General features: G+C 36.1%; 1 long non-coding RNA gene across 1 annotated transcript; it reads right to left on the bottom strand.

Annotated features, from left to right (window-relative positions):
- Nucleotides 1-5,630: 5,630 nt before the first annotated feature.
- LOC135579064 (uncharacterized) lies at nt 5,631-11,237 on the bottom strand. Its single transcript, XR_010471401.1, has 3 exons — nt 11,174-11,237; nt 9,671-9,730; nt 5,631-8,409 (listed from the first exon to the last, which is right to left on the bottom strand). It is a non-coding gene; the product is annotated as an uncharacterized LOC135579064 (long non-coding RNA).
- Between the last annotated feature and the right edge of the window lie 294 nt (nt 11,238-11,531).

The raw sequence follows: 11,531 nt of genomic DNA, 5'->3' as shown, positions 1-11,531 counted from the left end.
ATTAAGCTAAGTGCCAGAACTGACTTCATGGAATTCTGTTCTCGACAATAGTTTCATATGAGCCCTGCTGCAATAATCTAGTAACATTGAATTATTTATTTTACTCAAATTACTTTTTGAAATAATGTATTTGATTTCATTTGTCCTGCCCTGTAAGAAAATCTGCCTGTCCTCCACTGCAATTTAGATGAATGGGAAGTGGTTCGAAAGTGTAGGATTTATTTTCAATTTTTCTTATTGGTAACAGCTGATTCAAAAAGAAAAATCTTATGGGGGAATTTAGGTAATGGGGTTTATTTTAATTTGTGGTATAACCAAAGGCTGGGCTGGCAGCTACCAGATGGAGGGGTGGAATAGAGACTTCTCATTTTTAACCTGAGTATTACTCTACTTTAAAAAATCATCTGAAGTTAATGAAATTACCAAAGGAATAAAATACTATAATTGACTAAAATACCTCTTACAGATTAAGGAAACTGTTCAAAACCTACATCTGATACCAAGAAAGAGTCATGGAAATTATTTAAGATTTTCTTTAAAGATTTCAGGGAAAATAAAACTCAACACAGGTATGACTATGTCTTTGTGTATCTGTTATACCGAAGTATTCCTTGAGTTATGACAAGAAGAACTATGCCAGTTTAAAGGTTTTACAATATCGAAGTGTTACAAGTTGCCCTCACTATTTGCTAGTGTCCTACATTTTTTAGATTCCAGAATTTCTGTATGCACAGATACATTTTACTCCAACAACAACCAGATCCACAAGAGCAGGGCAGCACAGAAAATGAACTCTGTTTTACAGAAGGATTATCAGTTAGGAAAATATTGTAGAGCTACACCACTAACACACAAATGCACTAGAAATCACTAAGTATATAACAGTAACTGTGTTTTGTTCTTTAGTAAACTTTTTAGTTGACATTTTCTCATAAATGTGTTCTTCCCTTTGGAGGGCTTTGAGGGAAAAATTCCAGGGAGAGATAATCACAGTGTTTCTATTAATAGCTGAATGTTTCCTTAGATTCTTTGCATTGTTTGCTACTGTTGTATTTTTCTGGAGACTGGTACTTTAGACAGATATTTTTCCATAGCTTTTTATTGGTCTCTAAAAACCTTTTTCCTTCCTTCTTCCTTATTTACTACTTGTCTAGAAAGCCAACGTATTCAGGAGATAAAAATTTTCTGGGATCAGTCCAAGATCAGTTGGGAAACCTCAGAGGAATTTAGGACCATCATGGATCTACTGGTAGGCTTTATCAATCCTTTCTAAGCACAAGGTATACCTGGCTTCTCCTCTAACACAAGTACTAAAAAGCCCTAACACAACAACACACTTCACTGAACAAGGTTTTCTTTATTTGAAGGTGCTGGGGAACAACTAAAGCTATGTAGGTCTATCATGTTGCTCAATGTACTGCTGTAATTGTCTGAGATATTTGGTGAGCTGACATGTCACCTTGTCTGGCTGAAGAACTGCCTGGAGACTTTTCAGGTGGAGTCTGAGACTAGAAGCCCTTTAGCTCAGCTGCTCTCTTCTGTGTTGGTATCACATCAAGCATTAAGTCCCTGGTTTATCAAGGGGAACCCCCTGAAGCTGGCCTCTGCAAAGGACATGAAACAGTCAGAGTCACAGTATACATAGTATTACAAATCTTAGCATATTCCTTCCTCACTTTGGCAGTGCTCTTGTCATCAGCCATCTTTTTCTCTCTCTCATACTGATAAAACTGATAACTGAGGTGGAACAGAAAGGCGATGAGTCACAGGAAGGACACTAGCCATCTTGTCATCCAAAAAATCCTGTACCTTCACCTGATTCCAATGAGCAGTTTGGGAAAGCTGGGGAACAAGAGCTGCTCTGGTTGCTGGGTTGTTAGAGAAGGCTGCAGGGATGATGTGCCTCTGCACACTGCTGCCCCAGGTTTCTGCAGGGTTATGAGGTCAGCCTGGAGCATGGGACAGACCAGGGGCCAAACCCCAGCCAGGGCTTCAGTGGCATCTTAATGCCACAGGGAGAGGGTACCTGGGGGGACTCTCAGGTGGGGCTGCTTCAGTAATACCCATGAGTGCAGTCAGGGCCCAGACTCTTTTCTCCTTTGTCAGGAGAGAAATATCCCACCTACACTTCAGTCTTCTCTCCCCATTCTCTACTTCCTCTCTTCCAGCTTCTCTCTCTATACTTGCTCAATGAAGCATTTTCAGGATCTGCATGTAAGGCTGTTTTCTGTATGTGCTAGCAAATAAACATATGGAGCAGCCCAACAAGCCCATGCTCTTGCTGATTTCACTGCCTGCTGAGCAGTATAATGAACTACCAAATAAACTGTTTGCCAGCAATATTTTGAGATTAATGCTTTAGAAAAATAAGTGGTAATCAAGAGTTGAAAACTGGACTAACTATATTCCATACTTCTCAGAACAGTTGTATTTCATTTTTGCAATGATTTGACAGGTATCTTCCCACCAGGACTGCAGTTCACAATGTAGAAGTTATCAGATGTTCAAGATAATTAAAAACACATTTCTAAGTGCCTTTGGGAAAGAGAGATGTGGAATGAAGGGACAAGTTTTTAAATGATTTTACAGTTCAGTTCACCTCAGCATCCCTATTAAAATGAATCTTAAAGTTACTTCTTTCAGTCAGTTTGCAGATTTACAGTATCAACAAAACAATTATGGACACTTTTTTCTCAAATGAGATGCACATTATAAAATTGTTTTGATTTTTTTTTGTTGTTGTTTGTCTTGTTAGTTCTTTTGTGTGTGTGTTTTTCTCTCTCTCTTTTTCTTTTTTTTTTTTTTTTTTTTGTTTTTAGTAGCAGCATTTAAGCTAGGGGCCAGTGGGAACAGTATTTCATTCACAAGTAAAATAAAAATATAGAGGGGGTTTCATGAGTATGTGTTGAACATCTAGATGCAAATATGTGCAGTGAAGATTTCTTTTCTAGAGGGCTACTGGAACTACTAGCGCACTAGGCCTCCATTGGTGATCTGGAGCCCATGAACTAGCAAACGGTCCAAGAGACAAGATAGATCTGGCTTCCCCTTCACATTTGCACAAACTATGGAAATGATGAATAGACTATGGGGTTTGCCTGAGAACTTCACCCCATCCTCCCAAAAGATTGTAAGAGGCATTTCCTTTGCTTTCTCCTTCTCTTGTGTGTTTTCCCACTGGAATAAACTATTGGAAATGTTAGAAGGTTTTGTTTCCAAGAACCTTCTTCCAAAGATTCATGTCGCTATTTTAGGAAAAAAAAATATCATCCCTTAATAGTTTTTTACTGAGAAGATTATGCCTTTTTAGTGCCTTCGTGTCTGAAATAAAAATTTATGCCTTCCTGATAAGCCAAAGAAAAGAAACAAAGTGGGGCCTTTCAAACCCAGTGGAGCAAATTATTATTTCAGTAATATTACGCAATTTTCGCCACATATTTATTGAAAAGATTACTTATCTGACTGCTTGGGTGTTTTTTAGAATATCTTGCTCTTTTCAAGGCTCACTGTCCCTTCTGGCACTGGAACTACATAATACTGAATATGTGTGACACCACATTAATTTCCATAGCAGGGGATTAGGATATTACAAACATGAGATTAGGTCCACTTGAAGGATCAAAGCAAAAAGAGAAGCAAGATGTGAAGAATAAATGTGGTTGTGTTTTTTCGTTTTGTTTTGTTTTGTTTTCCATCAAGCAAACAAATATCTAGGATAATAGGGTAAAAAAGAAAGAACTGGCCAAGTGCATGTTTGTAATTTAACCTGGACTCCTGATCTATGAGAATATTGGATTTTACCTGATATGTATTTTACCAGTAGAAAAATTTTGAGCTGTTTGTTTTCTTTTTCTTTCCACTGCAGCAGCGTTATTCATACAGAAGCCAATACAGAATCTGAAACAATATCCTGGAGCCATTTTCATACAATTTAGCATCTTGTATTCATGTGCATCAGGCAACAGCTACACTTCCCATTCACATTGCTAAGTTATTGCAGTACATTTGTGGTTGATCTTTCCATTCATGCTAGAGCAGTGTATAATTAGCAGTGAATAACTTATTCCATGAATGCAATCTCATTTTGCGCTTTGTGGAATGCCCACAAATAGATAAAAACATATCCCTTATTCCATTTTGTTGTAAAAAGAGAAACTTCCTGTTTTAAACTCTGACGGTTTGTGAGTATTGTGCTGCAATTACTTATTAACTCTATTTGGATATTAAATGGGTGTTTGATAATTACGATTTTCCACCTAATTGCTATAACTTTTTATCATTTAATTCAAAAAAGTGTTCTAATTTCAGGATAAGAGATCAATCTGATACAAACAAATTTTTTGAACATAAGAGTTGCTTTGTGAGGTTGAAGAAAGAAAACTGAAGTAGCATATTATGTCTGAAGATATTCTGGACAAAACAGAAGAGTATAAAAATGTAAACCCCACTGGATGGAAAAAATCCACCTTATTTCTTTGCTAGAAAATATTTAGAAATGTCCTCCAACTTCCTTAAAGTGGTTATGACTTCCTTCTTAATGGAATAACTGGTTCATTAATCAGGAGTCTTGACAAAGCCAAAGAGCTCTAATTCATTCAGAAAAGGTAGGAAGAAAGACATGATTTTCCAATTTCTTTTTCACATTACTTTCCTTGTTAGGCCACAGCAAATCCTATCTTCTTTGCTGTCCAAGCAATCATCAGTTTTACTTTCACATTTGAATGTGTTAAGCTAAACTACATGGAACAATGTCTCATTTCATAGGAAATTTCCGCAGCATTTCTGAAAAAGTGTATTTAAATTTAAATGTATTCTTTGTGATCTGTCTCCATAAATAAGTATTGCTTTCCTTTAAGATGAATGAAGATGCCTGTCTATCACATACTCAGAGAAAGTAAACTTTATCATTAATCCATTTTAACTACTTTTTTCATTTTTTTGTCCAGCTGTAGGAATTACCAAGAATACCCAGGTATTCTATGTTTAGCTGACGAATATTATGATGAGCGGGGCTTCTCTCAGGGACAGGGGGGTGAACAACAGAAGTGTTTCTCCTGACTTTGGTAGGTTTACATCAGTTCTTTGTAAGTGACTACGCATGTGTGGAAAATTATTTTTGAAAAATTATGTGATATGCACCACAAAGCAACCACTTAAGAGTTTAGAATACTTACTACAATCAAGCAATCAGCTTAGACAAAAACAAAGTGAATGAAGAGAAAATGGAATTCTCTGTTTGTCAAGACTGAACCCTGCTCCCTAAAACAATCAAAACACCTCCCCCACTTTCCCTGCAAACTTGCCAAATAAAACTTGCCTTTGAATGAACTTTGCAAATCAGACTTACATACTCTAAGTAAGGAATACAGTCCCAATGCATGACTGACAGAGCCACCAGCAAATCTAATTGCATATGGAGCTTGGAGATCTCACTGGAGAGTTCTTCGTTGAAGATTATGTTCACTATAGCCTGTGTACCGTGGGCTGTAGAGGAAGAAATAAAAGAAAGCAAGAAAGAGTGAGTGAGAACATTTTCTTGCCAGACGTATTTATCCAAGCTCCCAGCTCAAGATCAAACCACAAGTGTATAGAGGCAGAAGATTAAGGAACTAAAGGCAGTCTTCATTCCTTGCTGAATTTTATTGTTACTTTGAAGCTGTTTGAAGGAATATGTCCATAACACTGCATTCTGTCAAGCACAAGATATTGTTCATGAAACAGATGTCCAATACATTTGTATCATCTGTGTAGTGGCACATATATACAATTGCACAACGGAAGCTATATTCTCAAAGAAGCTGTAGAGGAATTTATCATATGTGACATCAAAAAAAAAAATATCACATTTCACTTGTTTTCAAGCAGATTTAAGGCTATATTTACACTGAGGAGGGTATGAGAATTTTGTTGGAACATAGCATTCACAAGGGGGTCTGAAGCAATGAGATAAATTCCTCAGCAAAATTTGAAAGATTCAGGAATCATACAAAGCATGGGCACGCTAAGTGTGCACTACAGAAGAAGAACAGAAAATTTAATAAATGTTAAAGTTTGGTATTAAAACGTAAGAGAGGCTTTCAGTCAGTCAAACAGCAGAAATGTGCTCCAAAGACATTCATACAGCCCTACTTTGTAGACCAAAAATTTATCTGAATAAAATAAAGTATTGAAGTGTACATACAGACAACTAAAGGGTTCGAAATAGAACACAGTATGTCAAAGTATTTACTGCAAACCAGAAATTATTTGCTTAGTTCTAATATTGTACTGGTGGATTTCCAGTTACTTAAGTTCGTTTTTTATTTGGCTATAATACTGTGTGGCCAAATGTACTACAAAGTCAAACAGCTATTTCTATTTGAAATAGAAGTATGCAGAAAGCATCTTGTGCATATTTCCAAAAAAATATATGAAATAGGCTCTGAGAGGAACTAAGATTTAAGAACAACAATGGGAGAGAAAAATTGTCATAAATAATGCAATAAATTGGACATGTCAGAGAAAGAATAATTTTCTTTTCATTCATGATATGAAAAATAGCAAAAAGAAGGCATTGATTCTAGTAATGGAGAACACACAAGAACAATAAGACCCAGATGACTTAAAGAACTACATAGATTAAGGTAACTTGTAGTTGTTTGACCACCGAAAAGTTATAGAAAAATATTTATGGAAAGTGAAAGTACACAGCAACATGTATCTTGAGTGACAGGAAGATGTGCCAGGGGAGGTTTTGGCTGGATATTAGGAAAAGGTTCTTCCCCCAGAGGGTGGTGGAGCACTGGAACAGGCTCCCCAGGGAGGTGTCACGGCCCCAAGCCTGGCAGTGTTCAAGAAGAGACTGGACAACACCGTCAGACACATGGTCTGAACTGTGGGGTTGTCATGTGCAGGGACAAGAGTTAGACTTGATGATCCTTGTGGGTCCCTTCCAACTCAGGACATTCTATTATTTTATGATTCAGTGTTTCTATGTGGAACCTGAATTCTACCCTGCACGGCTTTTCAAAATTCATCACAGCAAGACTACTGCTATCCACCATGTGTTATTCTTGTCCTCACACAGTTATTCTGGGGCAGTTTATATTTAGTTCTATAACATCCTAGAAAACTAAGAGATTTTAGAAATGGCAGATCATAGCACAGACCTTCTTAATGTTACATATAAGTGATCCCTTCCTTGAATACTTTCTCATTTAAACATAAAAGCAAGGAGAATTTGTGGTTTTAATTTGGAAAGGAGATTTAGGGGTGAATGAAACACCTATATGTTTGTGTATGTTAGGTTCTTCAACCAAACTGCAGAATTTAATCTAACGAAGGTAAAAGACATAGCTGAAGTTATGATCGACTTTAAGAAGTGAAAAAAGCTTCTGCTAACTCCGTGGAAACAGAATTTCACCCCATACAATGCTTGTCCCTCTCTCAATGGACTGTGATAAGCAGTTGCTTGAAAAGTCCAAATATTCAAATATTGACTGTTGTGAAAGTAAACTGAATATGTACAGCACACAGTCAGGGATCAGAAGCATAGCAGTACTTTTGCTGTAAAATCCTTATGGACAATCTTTCAAGAAAGGCAATACTATATTCAAGACACTTAGCAATTGCTTTAGAGGAGGAAACATATAAGAAGGCTATGCTATTTTCTGTCCCAGTTGTTGTAGATAAAGAACAAGGACACCCCTTAGACAAAAAGCATTTATCACTATCACCTGGAATCAAACCCAGAAAAACTGAGAAATTATTTCCACTTGAAGCACTGAAACTTTTTTAATCCAGTGCAAACAGAAGCCAAATGATGGTGATGTATTTGGAGTAATGTGTTTTGATTTCAACATCAAACGTTTTTACCAGTCCTTGGAGCTGCCTTGTCAGAGGGTGTGCTCTGTCTATGATTGTCTCTGAATCAGAAACAGGCAGTCAAACAATGTTTGTCTAGATCCTGATGAGAATGTTAGTATCTAAAGTAAAAGCAAGAACATAAAATTATCTCCTTGCTACACATGAACTGGGTACATATTACTGAATTACCAGTATTTTTGTGTTGCCAATATATTTTCTTTGAACCATATACACATATAAACAGCCTTTGCAATTCAGATGATTGATATTTAGGACTTGGAATGTCTCTGCAAGTACTTGTGCAGCACCGTCTCATTTCGTCTTCTTTACAACTTCAGGATCTCATGCAATGTTTCTTAATAGCTGTAATAAAGTGGCTCCATACAAGAAAGTGACAAAAGTGCATTCTGCAAGCAAAGAGGAGGCAACTTTTTCCTGTGTTACTTTTGACACACTGTCTCCTTTCTTGGTCACGTGCTTTACAGTCTTCTGACAAGTTTGAATTTTCATGTCAGACCACAGCAAAAAGTCCATTATTATGTCTTACAACCAGGGTAGGAAATACTGTAAAAAGAAAATATACGTGAGGAACAAAGAAAGTGTGGTGAAGTGCAAGTAATAAATGGTGCAATGAGTTAAACAGGAGAGATTGATTCAATAGCAGTCAAAACAGTCCTTACCTAAATATGTAAGACACAAGATCTGTATTATGCAGTAGATATTTTCTCTCTTATTTCAGGCTTTGCATAATTTTCTTGTCTTTTTTTTTTTTTCTTCTTCTGAAAGTAAATGGGTGAACTGGCATTTATTTCTAATGTTGTGCAAATTCTACAGTTAACTAGAAGTAAATTGATTGTCTGGTATTTTTAAGAAGCCTGAATGTATGCAATTCCCAAAGACAGGAAAGGTTCTAATCCACTCTTTTAAAAGTTCTGTGCGTAGGATGGGCACACTCACAGTGCTAACTTCTGTGAATAGCATTGCCTTTTCCTCTACAGGTCTCAAAGACACTGCTCTACAAGTTATTTCCTTTATTAGATTTTTTTTTTTTTGAAGGTTGCTCCAAATATGGTCAAAATATTAGATAAAAATTAAAGTATCACCACCTGGGCAATTTGTTAGGTCTGGGAATTCTGTTCAAGGGCCTCTTCAAAGTACACATCTAAGCTGCTCTCTGTATTACTCTCAGTTTGCTTAGGCCATTTTAACTTCTTCCTACCTACCCTGTCAATTCACCCACAGTTTTTTAGAAGAGACTGTCAAACTCATTCATCTGTCAGTAATTAGATTGTCACTTATCAACAGCAACAACAACATCAACTCAAATGAGAAATAAATAGTTCACCACCAAATGAAAACTGTAGTGACCATAGCAATTAGCTGCCAATGTTACATTACACAGGGATGTCTGGAAAAGCTAAGTGGTGTTTTTCACAACAGCAGCAGTCATGAAGAACTTCCCAAGTTTAATTAGTGTCAAGTTTTCTAGACCTTTGGTTTTTCAAAGACCAATTTGCAGGTTAGCATGCCCAGGTATTGAGTCCTGTGGAAAAAGAGTGGCTGGAGAGAGAGCTTCCCACTCTGATAATACGTCAGGGTCCTGTTGATAAACTATGGTACGACTGACAATCCAACATAAAATAAGCATACATAAAGTATATGAAGAGAAGATCTTAAGGCTCTGTAACTCTCTGCTGTAGAACTAGATGCCATTTTTCAGTCTCATGATTAGCTTAAAGGAACATTTTCTATTTCTAATATAGGAAAAGGGTCAGAGACATAGCCAGAGACTCTTACACTCATATAAGGGTAAGATTTCTCTTACCTTGGTAGTTACAAATAAGTAGTGTTGTTCTTCCCCAAACAGCTGTGAATCAGATGTAGGCTGACAGGAAAAAAACATGCTAAAATTAATTAAACAAGCAAAGGGATAATATATACAGTGATGTAAAGAGGAAATTGAAAAATTAAGCAAAAAAAAAAAAAAAGAGAAGTCTTCTTAGTAATGAACTAGACATGGCTCTGGCAGAAAGTACTTGATTTTCTAATCCTGTCTCACATGCAAAATTCTTTCAGAAGGAGAAACTTTCTAAAGCAAGATGCTACTTAAAATAACAGTGCATCGCAGAACTTAGAAATATTTTTTTCGGGGTAGTTGCTAGCGTATGTGACAGCACCATGCAGGCTGCAGTGTACTGTCCAATTTAAATTACTGTAGATAGTCTGTTTAAAAACCCACATGCTTTCAACTAGACTAAATTTCAGAAAAAAAAAAGTATGATATTATATCTTTTTTTTTTTTTAATGGTTTTCAACCAACAATGGTATAAATTTTCTTTTGAAATAATATTACCATGTACTTTTAAAATAAAATATAGGTGTCAGGGTTTCAGAAGAGTTTATGGATTTAATATGGTTAAGAAAAAGTTTTGTGAAGAAGTTTTCAAATAGTCAAATGAGAGACGTGTTATTACCGAAGAAAAAATTGTGTTTAAAAAATAAAAGTATGCAGAGAATACATATTTGAAAGTTAATGTCCACTAAGCCATTCATTGCAGGCATCCTAGAATTGATTTTAAATATATCAATGCAAAAAGATTATTTAAAAATAGAAATATTTTATTTAGCAGGAATTAATAGGCTTGATAAACAAAAACTGGAGCAAATTCCTCAAAGACAATTTACTGTGATACACAAACACATCACTAAATACTTTTATATGCCAAAGTGCTCCACTTTGAATAATTTACTCGTTCTTTTAAAAACAAGAGTACAAACGTGATACTAATAAACAGAATACTAAATTTGAAAAGTTGAGCAGACAAAGCAGCACCAATACTTCGGAAACTGTCATCTGATTAGTCTTCTGGAAATCCCAGAGAAATAACTGATGAGATTTGAGTTTATTGCCACAAGAAACAGAAAAGGTGTCCCTTAGTTCCAAGAGACAAAACCCCACTGACCTGAGCCTGAGCTCCATACTCAAATGACTTTCCCTTTAGTATCAACAAAAAAGTTGTTAATTGGGCCTTCAGTTTAATTTCATTAGGGGATAATCCTCCAAAATTCTGAATGGTGCTACCAGGAAACTTGTATTTAGAATTGAAGGAAAACAACTTTCAGTATCTGTTCCTAAACTAAAAATGTATGTTAACCATTTAGATTTCTGTCCACATAGTCAGAAATTGGTATACACAGTTTGTACACTGTGCTTGTGCTCACTTGACTTGGAGGAAAGCCACAGCTGAGTGGCTTGATTTCCTTCATTTAACAATAACTACTAAAGACAACTAGAGCATAGCATGCTGCAATATCAACTTGCACCTACCTGAACACGCACAGCATTTTCATTCACTCTTCTGTGCTGTATCGGGCAAACTTTTGGGTGTTCAATGTACATTCTGGCCCATGCAATACAATAAAATTGTAAGATTAATTCTGACAAGTGAGCAATTTTTTTCAGGGAAAAGTATCTGCAGACAGAAGTTGTGTTATGAAAATTATCATGCAGCCAGTTGCAAGTTTCTTCTCCATAAACAGCAAGAAATGCATCTTAAATAAATGTGAATTTCATAATAGTTATAGTTAAAAAAATCCATCTTTTTTATATATTAGGCATTTGTACTACAACAGTGTTATATAGAATAAGACTGATTGCATTTGCCACTCACACAGAGTGCCAGGAC

The sequence above is a fragment of the Columba livia genome, chromosome 3 (genome assembly GCF_036013475.1).
Source record: "Columba livia isolate bColLiv1 breed racing homer chromosome 3, bColLiv1.pat.W.v2, whole genome shotgun sequence".
Lineage (NCBI taxonomy): Eukaryota > Metazoa > Chordata > Aves > Columbiformes > Columbidae > Columba > Columba livia.
Note: the sequence above shows the minus strand (reverse complement) of the source record. Positions and strands in the feature narration are given on the sequence as shown.